This window comes from Mixophyes fleayi, chromosome 2, assembly GCF_038048845.1.
Source record: "Mixophyes fleayi isolate aMixFle1 chromosome 2, aMixFle1.hap1, whole genome shotgun sequence".
Lineage (NCBI taxonomy): Eukaryota > Metazoa > Chordata > Amphibia > Anura > Limnodynastidae > Mixophyes > Mixophyes fleayi.
In genome coordinates, this window is record NC_134403.1 from 286,218,168 (window position 1) to 286,237,739 (window position 19,572).

A 19,572-nucleotide genomic window follows, 5' to 3' on the forward strand; every position below is an offset into this window, starting at 1 on the left:
AAGACATTCCACATATATTGAGACCTAGCTGGAGTAATGCACCTGCTTATATACACAAATTAAAAAAATATGATTTTGTTTGTATTTCTATACCATAATATCTTCTAAGAAAATTGAAGGGGTTGAGAGTCCACATTTGTGGAGATATCCCTATTTTAGCTGGTGTTCTCCATAAACTGTGCACTCTGAAAATGAAAGAGCTTAAAAAGTAATCTGATGTGAATCCCTCCCTGTAAAGCAGCATTGAAAATCTGTTGTTCAGCACAACCTTAAATAATGATTGTTTCTTAAAAAAGTTAAATTTTTAATATCATAATTTCCAAAGCACACCTTCCTTAGAGCCTATCAAGTTGTGTAAAAGAGGCAGACTTTATACCACCAAAGGGGTGACCACAATTGGGCCTTAGCCAATATTTCCAAAAGGGGTTTATCTAGGTGCAATTTATAGAAGAATTGCATTAGTAAATAGCAAATAAAATAATAACTATGGGCCTGATTCATTAAGGATCTTAACTTGAGAAACTTCTTATTTCAGTCTCCTGGACAAAACCATGTTTCAATGCAAGGGGTGCAAATTAGTATTCTGTTTTGCACACAGGTTAAATACTGACTGTTTTTTCATGTAGCACACAAATACTTCTTAGCTTATTTGTACACTGAAATTTAAAGTTGATATTTGTGTGCTACATGAAAAAACAGTCAGTATTTAACCTATGTGCAAAACAGAATACTGATTTGCACCCCTTGCATTGTAACATGCTTTTGTCCAGGAGACTGAAATAAGAAGTTTTTCAAGTTAAGATCCTTAATGAATCAGGTCCCATAACGTTAAAAAAATTAAATAAGTACAATAAAAAGCAGGACTGATTTCTCATTATTGTCAACAATTAATTGAGGACATTAATTAAGTTCAAGTAACAAGTAGTTATTTTAGAAAATAAAAACATTTTTTTATTGTTATTAATTTTACAACATATCTATTTTTGTCATATACCAAAAATGTACCAAATAGCATGTAAAGTGTCTGTGCAGATGATAGCAAGAGCTAAAATGGACTGCTAGCTCCAATGTTGCTTGGTAGCTAAATCAATGCATTTGTCCATTAAAACTGTAATACACCTCACCATTTTTCTGCATTCATAAATTATCCCTAGTCTTTTTCTCCAAGTAATTTACCCCAATATTAAATTATTTTATTTTCCGAAGAAGAGGGATATAAAGTATATGTAGTTTTAATAAAATGTTTGATATAGTTATATAGGGAAAAATCAGTATAGGATGTTCTGTTTTTTCTTTTTCATTTTTTATTTAAACCAGTTACAGTTGATCTCCCCTATTGCCAGCACTCATTGATTTATTGTAACTGTCAAAGTTATCTGCTATTAGATCCATTTTGATTGGACTTATTAGTGTAAGCTAGCAGAAGATACCTCAATCCTCACAGAAGACTACTTTTGCCTTTGCGTAGCCTACTTACATGTCAAAATGGGAAGTCACAGGATTTCTCTTTCTAATTCAGAAGTGCTGTGCGAAGTTCAGTATTAAATCCTGTATGCGATGTTCAAGGGCAGGAGCAAAATTAACATAACTGTTCTGTGCAATATTTGCCTCAATCTGCATTCGCCAGTAGTTTTACAAATGTTTCTTTAACACAATTCTGCTGGAAGTTTTCTGCGCAGAAATACCTGCTATAATTTTTATTCCACCAGTACCTCTCCCTATTGCCTCCAATATGTGTTGACAGTTTGTTTTGCTAGGCAAAAAGTGAAAAGAAAAACATGCTATAATAAAAGGCTCAGCTACACTAAATGCTGTTGTGAGAAGGTAATAGATTTAGGGGCCTATTTGTAAACCTGTAAACTGCAGTTTTCTGGGGATTACCGTATTAAAATACTAATAAGGCTATTTATCAATAGAGGAACAGCCTCGTCAGTTGCAAATTCAGTCCCCATAAGTGTTTATGGGGACTGCAATTTTGCCTTATTTATCAAGCTCCGACACCGGTAGCTAAAGCCATCTGAAAATGGCGTAAACCAGTGGTTCCCAAACTGCGTGCCGCGGTGTTCTTACAGGGGTGCCGCGGCCAGGGCTGGTGGTAAGCAAGGCAGAGGACTACTTGGTAATTATTTTGGCTTAGGGGTGCCTTGAAAAAATTATGGAGACCCTAAGGGTGCCTTGAACTAAAAAAGTTTGGGATCCACTGGCGTAAACCATTATAACTAGAGATGTTCACTAACCCTCGTGTTCTGGTTTTGGTTTTAGTTTTGGATCTGGATTAACTTCGTGTTTTGATTTTGGTTTTGGCAAAACCGCTCTTGTGTGTTTTGGTTTTGGTTTTGGGTCCCTATTTTTTCTAAAATCCCTATTGTTTTTGCTAAAATCATATAATTTTGCTTCCCCCCCTACATTATTATAAACCTTAATAACACTAATTTCAAGTCAATTTTGACCACTTCACAGGCCACAATATTATTTTCATACACTTTCAAACAAAAACTGCAGCGACAACATTTTGACATTTGGTCTGGTCTAAAAGAATTGCCCAAAAATCATGACAGCTCTTCTGTAAAATGAACTACAAATTCCATGAGGAAGGCCATTACCGGCAATAACATTAAAGTACACAGACTTCTGTGATGGTGGATTCCAGCGGGGATGAATTAGTATTATTTGAGGATGATGTACACACTGATGAGAGTGAATATGATGACAGTGTAGATTGCAGGTGCTGAGATCTAGCTGAGAGAAGGAGGAGCTAACTGATGGTGGTATGCTTGGTAATATTTTGTCTAGAATGGCATGTTGACAATTTTATGTTTTTCTACAGTAAACTTTCACCTTTATTAGAGAGGTGTTTTTTCTTTAAAAAGGTACAAGCTTTTAATTTACATTTTTGTTTCCCTGACTTAAAACCACTATGCACTTGAACATAGACTTTAGCTCATGAGGTAGAGGAATTAGTATCATCATGACTAAGACTGGAGAGTGACAAGAACTATGCCAACCCTCCTGTTTCTGTATGAGCTATGGCACAGTACAATGTCACTGGAGACTTTTCAGACACTGACAGTCCTATTATTACAAGTTCTGTTTCAGCACTGAACCCTGCCACCTCTCCTGTTTCTGAGTGAGTTATGGTACAGCAAAATATAACTGCAGATTTAGACCAAGACTGACAGCCCTATTATTTCTATTTCAGCAGATTTAGAAGACCAAGTCTGCCAGCCCAATTATTTCTATTTCAGCAATGACATTTAGCAATGGAGCAATGGAGTTCTCCTCTTTGTGTATTACCTATATACCACAGTACAATTTGATTGCAGATTTAGAAGACCAAGCCTGCCAGCCGTATTATTTCTATTTCAGCAATGATTATTAGCAATGGAGCTCTCCTCTTTGTGCGTTACCTATATAACACAATACACTGAAGATTTAGAAGACCAAGCCTGCCAGCCCTATTATTATCTATTTCAGGAATGTCAATTAGCAATGGAGCAATGTAGCTCTCCTGAATGTCACTGGAGATTTTGAAGAACACTGCTACCCCTCCTCTTTCTTTTCTACCTATGATGCAGCCCAACTGCACTAGAGACTGCCACTGTGCTACCCCTTCTATATCCCTCTGTGAAATGGCTCTGGATCGGCGTGGAGTGCGGTACTTATAGAATTCAAAATTCGCAAAATCGATGTAATAATGACGTTTTGCCTCATTTTCAATTCTGGGGGCGCGCGAAAGCTCGGTACTCGGATCTGCTAAGTTTGGGTGTTTTTGGTTCTCGGGGAACCAAGCCTGAGCATCTCTAATTATAACCTACTAAGAGCATCACAGTGGCTATTACTTGAAGGAGGTTTAGATGACAATCTGGGTTGACAATTGTTGCTTCAAATGTTGCTTGGCATAATTGAGCAAAATTGTGTCAAAATGCAGCTTGGGGTGAGTTTTACTTATCCAATTGTAGCCATGAAGCACAGTATGTGGTGCTCAGATGCCTTGTGGACTTATGTCTACAGTAGCGTTTTACTCCAGTGTGTTTTCGATGATGAGATGCTGGTAATGTGAGAAACTAGAAGCTAGGATATAAAGGAATATGTGTGCATTCTGGAAAAAGAGGGGAGATGGTAGAAGTGGAGGTAATGATGATTGCAAAAAATATATAAATAAAATTGTAGATATAAATGTAAAAAATATTGAAATTTTCTTTCCTTTCCCTACTGATGGACTATTACGAGTTCATAACAGGTTGTCACACGCTGGCCCTGCAGATGGGCACTGGCGTTGTTACCTTGCTCCTATAAGCGGTGATCACGGTATCGTGATTACATCCACTATCTGGGGGTAAATGTATCAAGGTGCGATTTTGCAAATCCAGCAATTTTCTTGGGAGAGTTGAAACTCGCAGATGTATGAAGCTGAGATTTCATGTAAAATCGCCAGAGTTGTGCTTCTGTCAAAATTGCTATTTGCAAAATCGATAGAGGTCAAACTCCTGACTGTTTGCCACTCTGCCTATACAAGTCTCAAATGTATGAAGCTGTGATTAAGCAAACTCAGGAGAGTTTGCTTTTCAAACACGCTAGATACAACACGCTGCATTCTAGCAGCGTGTTGTATAGACACATCACTGTTACACTGTCCCTGCTATACAGCCGGAACTCCGTCAGCTGTAGAAACTGTTAAAAATAGATCAAAGTGAAAAAAAAAATGTGTGGGGTTCCCCCTCTATTCAGTCTTAACCCTATTGCTGCCAGACTACTGCTGGTTCCGTGAAAAATCGTCCCCCCTATTTTCACGGAACCAGCCGGGGTTGGAGGCACTATAACTGGGGGACACACAGCAGGAGTCCCCCTGCCATAATGACTAACCAACCCCAGGCTGTTCAGTGCTGGGCTGGATTCACTAGGGAGTGGGGTCCGCCAAAAGAAAATGAGCGGGCCCCCCCTCTAGGAACACCCAGCCCAGTGCTGATAGCACTAGGGCTCTTCCTACACCCCTGGGCAGTGGGTATAGGGTAATAACAGCGATATAAGTCATAAAAAAACAAACATATGCCATTTTGTTTTGTGGAACTACAAGTTCCAGCCAGCCAGGTTGCCCTAAATAGTGTGGGCATGCTGCTACTTGTATAACTACAAGCACCAGCATATCTACGGCAGCCAGGGCATGTTGGCACTTGGAGAAACACAAGTGCCAACAAGCCCTGACACCCAGGGCTGGCTGGGACCTGTAGTTCCACAAAATAAAATGTTAACAAAATCACAACACCCTGGTTAAAACCACTAACATTTATTAAAAATAATAAACCCACAATAAAGACAGTAAACACCCTCATTTACACCACATATTTTTATTAAAAATAATAAATCCCCTATACTCACCAATTAAGTTTTCCTCTGTTGTCAGCAGCTTTTAATCCCAAAATGGCTGTCACCGAAGTCCAAAATAAATTTGTATCCAGAGTCCATGCTTGACCATGTCCAAAATAAATTTGTAATTCCAAAAGTCCTGCTTGTAATTCTGCCCAGGGGGGGGCCATTGTTGCTTGCAATCTTCTGTTCTTCGGCCAGCGGGGCCACATATTTGTAAAAATCCCAGAATCTTCTTGCTTGATTGAAGAAATATAAAAAAAATGCAGGACCGCCGCAAACAGCTTCTACCTAGTAGAAGCTCCGATGCTAGGTCTATTCATGGTATTAGGGGATTTTCCCATAAGCGTGGGAAAACCACCTAATACTATAAATAGACCTAATGCAATGAACTAAGTTCATTGCGTATCAGAGCTTCTACACAGTAGAAGCTCCGATACGCAAGTAGATTTTCTTGAAATTGCTATATCCTTACAAGTGTAATTTACCCTCATAAATTATTTCAGTAATTTTCTTACATTTATCATTGTATTCTGTAGCTAGCAGTTCGTTATGGATCTTACTTAAATACTGCTTTTTTCATTCATATTTTTCATCCTATCATGCTATTATAGGGGTGGGATTTACTTCAGCCTCATTTTGCTATTGAACCATCCAGATGCCAATCACTGTCATTCCAATGATGATGGATTGGCTGTAATTATCATGTGATCACAGGGGCTGGTCTGACTATTTAAGGCTGATTAAATCATTACTCTGGTTTGCGTTGAAAAAGCTTATTAAGCGAAACACACGTTGACGTTCGCTCTGTGGGTCTAATACCTATGTAGACAGCACCTTTCCCTGTATATTTAAAATTATTATACGATATTCTGCTAAATCAATGTATGGGAACTTTGAATTCATTAGCGAATAGCGCTCTTCCATAGGAGGATCAGAGGATTCATGAGATGCACAAGCATTTGTTTCACAATAAGAATTAGACCTAAGCTTTCCAGCTAATCCTCCTTCCATTACATAGATAGTGGCTATACAACTCTGAATTATTTCTTCAGGGATAGACAATTAGCGCTTTCCTATCCTCTGTATTTCAGATATAATACCATGACAATTTGATAGAAAATAGGGGGATTGAAATACAATAGCAAGTAGTACCTTTATAGGAAGATCTATAGGTACTCTCATTACAAAAGATTTAACCCATTAATTTTAGCGCTAACCTATGGGAGGATTATTATATATGCATGATTTTGCTATATATACTTAATGATGTTTCCTGGCTTATCCTATATTTTTGTTTGATGACAATATATATGAATTTTATTTTCCTACCGATCGGTTTAGGAAGATATTATGATCTAATAAATTTTTAAGAATCTGACCACAGAGCCTGTTGCAGTTGACCTGCAAATTTTATTTTCACTGTTTTTGTTTTGTTTGTATATTTCGCATAGCTTTTTGTTTGTTAGGATGTTTTCATTTAATTTTAATATATACCAATAAAATTTATTTATTTTATGTTCTATTTTTTTAACAACCATTTATCCTGGAGTGGCCCGGTTTAGAACCTCCTTTTCCTCTTTTTGTTTTCTACTATATCTCAGGTTATAGGGTGCACCACCAAGTTAATTTGTGTATAAATGAATATACTGGATTACAAATTATATATAAAAAACCCAGTATCAGGGTTTCTGGTCTTAGACCTAGTGCGGTCACACCTCTTTTTCGTTACAAATGGCTAGACAACTGTTGTCAGGATTTGGGTAAAAATAATTTCACACATTAGAGGTGGATTTTTTGGTCTTATGCCCAGGCATGACAATGGCCGTCTTCTTATCACGTGCAAGAACTGCTTCCACCGGTGTAGGACTTACATAAACAACATCATCCTCATCAGCATCCTCATTATCGCCCTCATTATCGCCCTCATAGGCTACACAAATATTCCCCTCATCCTGTTGCAATTCCAAAGTGGCATCCTCAATTGGTGTATCACCGGCTACACTCGGGCTGTTCAGGCACACATCTGCAGAAATGCTGAAAGGGGCCTTCTTTATGGGTACACTTTCAGAATGGTCACGATTACACATAGCATTCGTGGATGGACTCTCCTCAGGGATTTGTGTCATTTCTGAATCTGAACATACATTTTCCTCTAATGCCTTACTAGTATTTGGACACCACTTTTGCAGTCCGAATGACAAGGTCTTGCTTGATCTTGACTGACCTTACTAGAAGATGCCTCAGTAACAGTTGCAGAACTCGCACTCATAGAGAAAGACGAAGGCCTAATTCTTTCTTTGCCACTGCGTGTGTAGAATGGCATGTTTGCATGCAGATAATTTTGCCTGGATTACAGCTCTTTTTTCTTGATCAAGGTAAAAGGTGGTTTTTCTACATTTTTGTTTCCCTGACTTAAAAACACTATGCATTTTTACATAAGCTTTACCAGATGACGTACAGGGATTACTATCATCATGACTGGTGGCAGCAGCTGCTTGGTGCTCCTGCTCTTCTGTGTACTGCTGTGAATCCATTTTGATAACACAGTACAATTTGACTGCAAAGTCAGAATAAAAGCCTGCAAGGCCTAGTATTTGCATTTTTCAGCAATGAGAATTAGCAATGGAGCTCTCCTCTTTGTGTGTTACCTATATAACACAGTAGAATGTGACTGCAAAATTACATCAATCCTGCCAGCCCTAGTATTTGTATTTTTCTGCAATGAGAATTAACAATGGAGCTCTCCTGAATGTTACTGTAGACTTTGCTGAACACTGCTACCCCCTCTTATTTAAATTCTATCTATATTGCTGTCCAACAGCTCTACACACTGTGCTACCCCTTCTTTGTCCCTCTTTCAAATGGTGCTAGATCGCTGTGGAGGGCGGTATTTATAGATTTCAAAACTCGCGAGATCCGACGACGTAACAATGATGTTTTGCCTCATTTTCAATTCCGAAAAAGCGTGAAAGTACCGAGCCAGCTCAGCTCGGTACTCGCATATGCTAAGTTCAGGTGTGTTCGGTTCTCGAGGAACCAAGCCTGAGCATCTCTAGTTTAGTGACACTAGTATGCTGCTGGGATTAAGGCTACAAATTGGCAAATGACAATTAAGTTTTTTTCATTTGATTGCTATTACGGTGAAATACACATAATTTTTTATCATGCTGTGTTGGACATTACACAATCCCCTACTTCCCTTATATTCAGCGACCTCCATTTCCTCATTGTGCTAACCTTAGGTTCTAACTAGTTTATACCACTCTGCCAACTTTGCTGTTCTCTTCTCCCGCCGTTCTGCCATCTGGTGTTGAGTCACAGTTCTTTCTCAATATCATTTTGTGATGTTCTTATCATTTTAGCTTATTTAAATATGTACCCTTGTCAAATAGATGCTATAGTAAATTTCCAATAAAGATTTATCAGTTTTAGTTGTACTCTCAAAATTGACACCTATAGGAATGTGAAACGCTAAGTATTCATTTCAGTACTGAAAACTGTGGTTATTTAAATTACATTGCCAGTTAACCCGAATGCACATATTTACAATGCAGCAGCATTTATTTGTAAACACATGCAATAAATAAATGAGTTTTTTGTAAATGCAATAGTTTTAATCTGAGTTTTCTCAGCCTGAGATTGCTGAATCCTGGATTTTGTTGTTTATTTGTTCATAGACTTGATGTCTACAGCACAGTCTTCAGTCATTATACACATGACTGGGATCAGCATCTCGTTAAAGGGTGAGAGCGTGTTGAATAATTCCCCTATAACATGCCCAACATTATTTTTCTCTATTTCATTATTTTTCCTCCTTGTAGTCAACATTATAATAAATATAACACAATATACATATAGTCCGTCATTTAGCTACCACAGAGCACACTCATGACCCCCCACATAAGCATAAACATAGAAATCTGTCCCTGGTCACCTTCATCCAATCCACAGGCACATTGTCACCCAGATAGAACAGAAAACAATTTCCTGCTGCCCCTTTGCCCCCACTCAGACATCATCATTATAATCAGAATGAACTAATAATAACTAATCATTTTAATTTGCCAGCAACTCATTTTATGATGGTCCCCAGTCCCAACAGTGCATTCCTCCTCCCTATAATAAAGAGTCAGACGACCCAGCAGGCAATAAGGAGACAGACATCATATTCCCAAAGGGAACTCCATTTACATACCCAATATAATCCATTAGTTGTGAAACTACTAGCCCCAGCATACCAGACATGCTTTGGTTTGTAGTTTCACAACAGCTGGAGGGCAATAGGCTGCATAATACTGAGCTTTCTAATTTGACTGCACTAAATTGCTCCCTAATCAAGTATTATTAAAAATGGTCTACTTACCTCCAATTACATGCAACACCTTCTGTTGATCTTGCAGTGCAGGCGGTCCATTGCAGCCAGATATCAATGCTAAAGCCAATACAGTGCGCTTACTATTATTTGCTCAGCATCAGTCATGAGAGAATGAGCACCAAAAGACTATCTAAGGAGCATGTGCTCAGTCCTTATTGGAAGAACTCAGCACATAATAACAGAGGTATGGTGGTGATGTAGCTCATGACACTGCAATGTAAAGTATAGCCAATGGCAGGGGCAGATGGTGTGCAACCAGCTCCCTCTTCACTTCAGGGCAAAGTAAAGCAGGGCAAACTTCCCAAATGTCCCAGCAGTCAACTTTGTCCTGACTGCACAGGACTGTCCACCCAGAATTAGACTATTGGCAGACTGTGCTGCTCTCTCTTATCTGTAGTTGCAGCTGCTTCACTACTAAATAAATGATGATGATGATGATGATTGTCTGGATTCTAGAATGTTGGGTCCCTGTTTAGAAAAGCGATAAGTATTACTAAAGTCCTGAAAAGCCGAGCAGCAAGAGAACACTCTAGGGATCCCCACCAAGAAGCCCCAACATTAGCGCCATACCAATGATGTTTAACAATTATGCTTCCTTCCCCCAACCAGCCCCCACAGTAAATTAAAAATATTTATTCTTATTAAAAAATAATCCCCCCCCAAGCAGCCTCAAAATTAAATTAAAACATTCACATTTAATATATATATATATATATATATATATATATATATATATATATATATATATATATATATATATATATTCCTATATAATGTGGGAGATTGCCACCACACCAAGTCAACACTAACCCGTACATAAGTTATTGTTCAAAAGGTACTTATTAAACACTATTACTAATATCGGGTTGTGCAGCCGCACACTGAAGTTTAATTTCATCCAATATAAAGAAAGAGAAAAAATGTGCTTTAATTGCGGCACACAGGGACCAATTTCAGAATATAAAAAAGGTTATCCTATTTATCTCAATTTAAAATTATTCCTACCATTCCTGCCCCATTTGCATCCAAAATATTAAATACAAATTGTGATTAAAGTGCAAATTGTGATTTAAAATAGCAATATTATTATTATTATTAATTTTTATTTATAGGGCGCCACAAAGTATCCGTAGCGCCGTACAAGGACAAACAATGGCACAGTACAAGGTGAAACAGCACAGTACAAGTAACAGTAAGCACTATAACTCTGGGGGCTCAGGCACAGCATGAAAGAGAGGGAGGGAGGGGAAAAGTGAGTACAGGCAGGTAACTATGGCCCAAGAGGGTGGGCACGGATGACAGGTTGAGAGTCACTGAGGGGAGCGGAGAGAAGCGAGAGGAGACAGAGGGCAGAGGGACTGAGAGGAGGTGAGCTGAGTAGCTGGAGAGCGCAGTTAAAAGTGATGGAAACAGGAGGTAGGAGAGCCCTGCTCAAAGGAGCGAACAATCTAAAGGGAGGGGAAGACAGACAGACACATGGATAAGACAGAGAGACGGGAGAAACGGAGACGGAGTCGAGGAAGGGGGAGAAGGGAAGAAGGGATGAGAAAGAGAGGTAGCCGACCGGTGGGAGTTTAGGCATGAGACTGGAATATTAATTGCTTTGCCTCGCTATAATCATGAAATCAAATAAATTTTAAATTATCCAGTATTAGTTTTCTGGTCTTTATTTATTGTATAGTTAAACGTGTTCAAATGTAAGTAATCTCCAACTGCAAAGTAAGGGAACCATATATTACATATTATATAAGGTAAGTATTAGGTGTTGTGCCTTGAGATATATCTTGAAAAAACTTTACTGGAGGTAATCTTTCATAGATTATAATCAGTCCCTGATTATAATCAGAATGTATCAATTCAATTCCCCTGAGTATATTTCCACTTCTCATAGAAAATGATACTTTTCCCTTCCTGTGTTAATAAGGTTCAATGATTCTCCTACTTGCCACAAACATGTCACAATTGTTAGGTTACAATGTAACCACTTCATAATTGCTGGATCAGGGATCCCTCATTTAGGGGTTGCTAAACAGCTCCAGTCATCTCCCTTTCCTTTCAATCATTGTGTTCTCATTCATACATAACAGTTGTATGTTATCCAGCTCCTGCTTAGAGTCCCTGGCATTACTTTTGATTAATATGATTGTATAGAGAGGCGAACACCGATGTGCCTTTTGCTAACTCGCTTTTTCAAGGTCTTGAGGACGCAAATGAAAAGTGTCCACACCCAAATAAAAACGTAACCAGCCCTAGGCTAGTATTGCCAAAATTGTGGGCACAAAAACTGTGGGGTCCAAAAAAATTACCAGTATAGCACTAGACTTTGCCAGCCAGGGTTGGTTGCATATTAGCAGGGTACTAAGAAATTCAGGGAGGCCCCACTCTTTTTGTCCCCCCACCCCCCAGATTTTCCAGTACCGGCCTAGACTGCATTTTTTTAATGTTTTATATGGAACGGCCCTACAAGCTGTTGTGTATGATACGCACCCCTCCTGCACCTGAAAACTGCAGAGCAGGGGCCATGCATTCTTAAAAGATTACCCTTCTGCACTCTTTTTAGAACAGAGCAACAGATTCAGGAGGATATAGCGACATCACTAGGCCCAAAACCAAATTTTGCTATATGGCCCGGCTACGCACTGTCTTCACATTTAGTAAATAGGCCTATCAGCCCCCAACCAGCCTTGACATAAAATTAATAGCATTACATTTTAATCAAAATACACTACATACTATTGAGATTAATACCCCACTGAGCTCTTCTTTAATCTGGCTTTGCTCAGACTAGAGAAATGTCTTAGAGTGATATAAATAGGAATACAACCTGTCTGGTTCCTCCTAAGTATTGGTGGTACACTGGGCTCTGTTTGAAAAATTGTTACCAAATTTCTTACCACTCTGTTAATGTGTTTATGTTTTAATAAATGTTTTATTTTGGAATCAGTTGGTAGTATTCTTAATTAAATGGAAGGTTAAGTTGAGCTGACAAGGTCATGTGTCAGGAACCCAGAATATACATAAATTTTAACTGGAGGGAATTTGGGAAACAAAATGCTACATTTTGCCAGTTGCAAAACGCAGGTGTGTTGAAGCCACTTGGTTTACAAACTTTCTCAGTTCGAGGCACCCTTAGGGTTTCCATAATTTTTCCAAAGCACCCCTAAGCCAAAATAATTACCGGGTAGTCGCGTTTTTAAGTAGTTGGGTCAAAATAACGTAAGACGTATTTAGGCCCCTTCACCATCACATTGTACCCCTTCAGCATACCACTACGCCCCTTCACCATATCACACTGAGCAACTTCACAATATCACGTGTCCCTTCACCATATCACAATATACCATGTGCCCCTTCACACTGTTTCTCCCTTCACCAACTCACTCTGGGTCCCCTTCATCAAATCACTGTGTCCCATTCACTATATCACTCTGTGTCCCCCTTCACCATCTCACACTCTGTCCCCCTTCATCATCTCACACTCTGTCCCCCTTCTCTAAATCACTCTGTGTCTCCCTCACTAAATCACTCTGTTTCCACCATTGCTTTTTCCTCTCCATTCCTTTACTTACCTTCATTTCTTATTTTCTTCTGTCTTCTTTCTGCTGCTGCTCCTCACTGACACTGTCGGACGTGATGACGTCACGCCCAACAGTCAGTGAGAACAGTGAGGAGGATGATCTGGCACTGGATTAGTAAGTTATTTATTTTATTTTATTTTTGCAACGGCAGCCGTGCCACCCCTGTGATAGTGCCGCGGCACCCCTGGGAGTCACGGCGCACACTTTGGGGACCGCTGCCTTAGTCCCTCACATACATCAGCCACAGAAACTCTTGTCCTGATTTAGTTTTGGACATAAGTCCATTTGCACTATGTAAAAATGTGACATGCATAAAATTATTCATGTGTGCCCAACCTACACCCGTATTTTCAGTTGAGCGTTTTATACTTGTGGCCCTTCAATCACTAAATGGCTAATCCCTTTCCATGAAACTAAAGACTTGAAAACAGAAACCTTCAGTCTGTTTGTACAGTATGACTACATTTCTCTGTATAGCACTGTGGATAATCTGCATTTTTGATGATACATGCAAGCACATTTCCTTATATTTCTATAGAAGCTCAGGGACTCTACAGCAATGTTGGCAGAAGGAGATAACACAAAGATAAAGAGATGTTATGTTTATTTTTTGTTCTGCACAGGGAAAATTACAGCTCTAAATAATGTCTAGTAATTGAATAAGGAAATACTGTACATGACTAAACATGTTGGTCATAAAATTTTTTAAAGGATAACAGTAATTTACATAGACATTTCCTGTTATTTATGCTTATTGCACTTTTCTATTTTGTCTCTTCAGTCCTATGTAATGATTTTGATACTTTGACATACACCTGTCACCTATACAGCCATTTTGTGGACTGAAATAATATTCTTTAGAATACAGAATACTGGATACATTCATCCAGCCCCTCTTGGGCGACCCTGGAGACCGAGCAGGTGGTGGACAAAGGGAGTGACATGTGCCAGAAATTATTACACTTAGATGCTCTCTGTATTGTATACAGCTCTACAAGATGCTCTTTTTATTTTTAGAATGGTCACTAATGGTCTCTATTGTATTTTGATCAGTAAAATGCTTTCTGTATTGTACATAAGTCATTCAAATGCTCTCTGTATTGTATATCAGTTGCTAGAATGCACTTTGTGTTGTATTTTGGCTATTAGAATTCTCTCTCTGGATTGCATATTGGTATTTCAAATTTTTTTTATATCAGTGGTCAAAGTTAGTCAGTATATGGTAATATGCCATAACACCTCTAAAGGGGCTGAAAAAGTTAATTTCAAACTATCAAAGTCCATTCACATTTTCCAGATCCCCACTTCTGAAATTCCACTTAAACCATGGCCTGTTATTGTATGTTAGTCACTGAAATGATGTTTGTGTGTCATAAATATCACTAGAACAATTACTATTTTTTTTTTTTTTGAAAAAGAGACTTGAGAAATGTGGCGCATGAAGAGGCCGTCCGCCCAAAATTACGTCAGTACAGAGGCCGACACTGTCATTTCTGCTATTACGGTGTTTAAGGAGGCGCCTGCTGTACCGGCATTACAATGTTTTCTGGTTTTTTTTTTACAAAGAAGTGTACCACCAGTACAGCCGGCACCACCTTAAATAAGCAACGTAATAGTAGGAATGACAGTGTCGGCCTCTGTACCGACGTCATTTCGGATGGACGGCCTCTTCATGCGCTGCATTTCTCTCAAATCTATTTTCCAAACTGTCTAGGGGGGTGCGAAAGATTATTGGTAAGCCCTCCATCAGTGTTGTCATGTAGGCCTAATTGGTGTCGGGGTTATGTAGTCGTTTAAGTGACTACCACCGGAGAACACTTTCTGTGTTGTGCAAGGTGCTGAAACCATTCGAAGTAGTCACCTGTGAAGCGAGTTCAGACACTGCTATCTTGAGCCATGTGATTCCCTCAATAAGACTATTGTAAAAGCAGCTTCAGAAACTGAAGGAGGAGCTGAAACAAAGCAATTTCGCCAAGTATGCCAGACTTGTAGATCAAGTACTTTATTCGCTTCGCCAGGATCCAAGAGTTATCAAAATCTTGAAATTGTATAACTACATTTTGGCGACTATGCTTGATCCTAGGTTTAAGAGATATATCTTCTCTTTAGTTCCAACTGACCCAGATCTCAAGAGATGCAAGGAGCTCCTGGTGAGCAAGATGACAGGTCAAGTGTTGTGTGACAGGACGGCGTCTCCTCCTTCAGTTTCTCACTCAACTGCTGCTAGAAAAAGACTTAGATTTCCCAAGATGACCCAGGGATGATGCAGATGACTCAGCACAACATTTTGGGGGTAAATGTATCAAGCAGAGAGTTTTTTGTCAGGTTTGAAAAACCAATCAGATTTTAGCTATCATTTATTTAGTACACTCTACAAAATGATAGCTAGAATCTGATTGGTTGCTATAGGCAACATCTCCACTTTTCAAACCTGCCGAAAAACTCTCAGCTTGATACATTTACCCCCTGGTCTGGTCTAAGAGAATTGACGAAAAACCATGACACCTATGCTGTAACTCCACCTGTTCCTACTATCAACATCCAAAGGATGGTGGAGGATTATTTTAACGACAACATAGAAGCACATCAGATAGTACCTTTACATACTGGAAGGGAAAAAAGGGATTTTGGAGACCCATGTACCAACTCGCTTTGCACTACTTAAGCTGCCCACCTTCCAATGTGTGCTCAAAAAGAGTTTTCAGCACAGCCAGGAACCATGTCAGCGATCGATGTAGGAGGCTACTTCCTCAAAATTTTAAGATCAACCAGAAGGGTGGGTGGAAGGGCCCAAGGACAGTTCCATTTTGCACCACTTTTCCTTTCAGCTACCGCTATGTGCCAATGTTACCTAAATGTGCTATATACTGTTGTGCGCTTTGCAAATTTTAGCTTTCGCCAAGACACCCATTGATGATGCAGATGACTGAGCACAACATTTTGACATCTGGTCTGGTTTATTGTAAAAGAATTTATCAAAATTAGTGACACCTTTGCCATAACTCCACCAGATCCTACTATCAACATCCAAAGAATGGTGGAGTATTATTAGTATTTTTTTTTAACGGTATAAAGATAACAGTTTTATTAACAAAAAAACAACGTCGCTTGCAGAAGTAACGTAAGCATGAATGTCTAATTAGACGTGTATATGTATTATTCAAACCATCCACTTTGCTGCTGTTTCATCAGTATTGCACAAAGTGTTTGTAATCTGCACTTTATATCAAAGGTACCTAGCTATATTTTTATTTTTTGGGGATTGGGGTCGATTAGAAATTCAGTGATGACCCTGCTTTTTGCTGTGAATGTCAATGGCTCTTTTTAATGCATTGTCTGGAACAAAATCCGATATACTCATGTCAGATCACAGCCAATTTTTGGACACCTGGCGGATTTACCCTTCTGAAGCTTGTTTTCAATAATCCTTTCAATTGCATCTGTCACGTACTTGTGACCACATACTTTGTTTTTCACTGGGCTCACCATCTCCAACTGTGTTATAGGAGTGCTCTAGGTGATGACGATCTCCTCATCTTCATCTTCCAAAGCTTCGTCTGCAGGGGCCGGTGACACACCCATTTGTTTTCTCAGGTCTCTTAGCCGTTTTTTAAACTGGACATATTTATCGTCCTGCCTCAGGGCCTCCTCTGTATTATTTTACTGAAGCAAGGTATATCTCTCGTGTACAAGCTCCTTTAAAACTGGAATCTCATCTGGTTGGTCACGTTTTAACTTAAGTATGGTTTTTCCATCTGCGTCTATATATTGGTTTAAATCTCTGTTCAATGCAGCGTATTCCAACATTACGGATTCCATAATTCCCACATGTTCCGTGTCACAGTCTGTCTGAAGCAGATGTAATGCCAGTCCAGTTGTAATATCCATTCTTGTGTCTACATAAGTTTGTCAGTTCTTCAGGGATGACAGGGAGGTATCCAGAAAGGCGAAGGAGATTAAAGTTGCAGCACGAACAGACATGGTTTAATAACATAGAGTTCATTTACAGCACTGTTGGGCTTAAGGCAGCTAAACTATTGGTAGCTTTTTTTGTGGGGGCCCAAACAAACCAAGAACTTCAACCACATAAGTAGCACTCCTTGTCGCTGGAGTACTTGCTTTGTTCAGCTGTACATGTCTTTTTCAATATCTTACATAAGGGTGGGTGGAAGGGCCCAAGGACAATTTCATTTTGCACCACTTTTCTTTTTCTTCTGCCACTGCTGTGTGGCAATGTTTCCTAGATGTGCTATGAATTGCTGTGTGTTTGTGTCATTGCTGTGTCGCTTAGCATCCAGCCAGCTCGCTGCAGTCTTTGTCCGAAAGTGGATGAAAATAATATTGTGACCTGTGAGGTAGTCAACATTGACTGGAAATTACTGCAAATTAGTGTTATCAAGGTTAATAATAATGTAGGAACAATAAAAGAGCAACATTATGTGATTTTAGCATATTTTAGCCATTTCTAAAAAATTACAGATCCAAAATCAAAACCAAAACACGCAAGGACAGTTTTACAAAAACCTAAACACAAACTTAATCCAGATCCAAAACCAAACCAAAACACGGGGATCAGTGAACATCTCTACTCATAACATTAATCTGTACACATATCAGAGACTGTGTTACCAATCTTTTAACAATATTACTAACTATTTAATTTTGCCAGGACTGTGATTAGTTCGTTAAATCATTGTTGATTTATATTTTTTATGCTGTGTGCATTGTGGAGAGTTTGGGCGCCAGTGAATGCAAGTGTGGCGGCCATTTTGTTTGCTCACCTTCACTGTTCACCATACTGTTGCCATTGATTATCTTCACCATTGTCCCACTTACCCAGTATAGAAGTGTTCCCTCTTTAAATCTGCTGTACCTATTTACTTCCCCCATTCATTCTGTATTCAACTTTTGGATTTGTGTCCCCTATACACTAGGGGTGTGCACTGGCCACTTTTCGTGTTTTGTGTTTTGGGTTCTGATTAGCTTGAGGTTTTGGGTTCTGATTGGTTTTGCCAAAACACCCCACTCAAGGTTTTGGTTCTGATTTAGGGTTCTGATTTTTTTTTTAAAAAGCATAAAAAGTGCTAAAATCCAGTTTTTTGTTTCTTATCACTCCTACACTATTATTAACCTCAATAACATTCAATAACAATCATTTCCACTAATTTCCAGTCTATTCTGAACACCTCACACCTCACAATATTGTTTTTAGGCCAAAAGGTTGCACCGAGGTAGCTGGATGTCTAAGCTAAGCGACACAAGTGGGCGGCACAAACACGTGGCCCATCTAGTAGTGGCACTGCAGTGGCAGACAGGATGGCGGTTTGAAAAACTAGGCCCCAAAGAGCACATAATGGCAAAAAAAGAGGTGCAAGATGGAATTGTACTTGGGCCCTCCCACCCACCCTTATGTTTTTGAATTAGGACATGCGCACTTTAACAAACCAATCATTTCAGCGACAGGGCCTACCAAACTACTGTGGCTGAAATGCTTGGTTTGTTTGGGCCCCCACACAAAAAAAGCTATTTATCTCTCCCTGTACAAACTAAACTGGCTCTACTGAGGCAAGATGTCGTCCTCATCCTCTGATTCCTCGCCCCCTTCAGTGTGTACTTCCTCATCCTCACACATTATCAATTCGTCCTGGCTGGACTCCACAATCACCGGTCCCTCTGTAGTCTCTGGAGGCCATTGCTGGTCTTGATTGAAGAATTGATAATTCATTTTTATGAACATCATCTTCTCAACATTTTGCGGAAGCAACCTCCTTCGCCACTCACTGACCAGGTTCCCCGCTGCACTAAAAACTCTTTCGGAGTACACACTGGAGCGGGGACAACTCAGGTAAAATAGAGCCAGTTTGTACAGGGGCTTCCAAACTGCCTTTTTTTCCTGCCAGTACAGGTAAGGACTATCTGACTTGTCTACTTGGATGGTGTCAGCAAAGTAATCCTCCACCACTTTTTCAATGGTGACAGCATCCAATGCAGCGACAGTAGACATGTCAGCAATGGTTGGCAGGTCCTTCAGTCCGGACCAGAAGTTGTCTGCATCCCCGCCAGCGGGTCATTTCGGAAATCTCAGCTGTTTCCTCGCAGCCACAGGTGTGGAAGAAAATGAAGGAGGAGCTGTTGGCATATCACGGTTCTCTTCAGAGGACAATCTCCTGACCAGCAGGTCTTTGCACCGCTGTAGACTTGTGTCCGCCGGAAACAGAGACACAACATACGCTTTAAACCGAGGATCGAGCA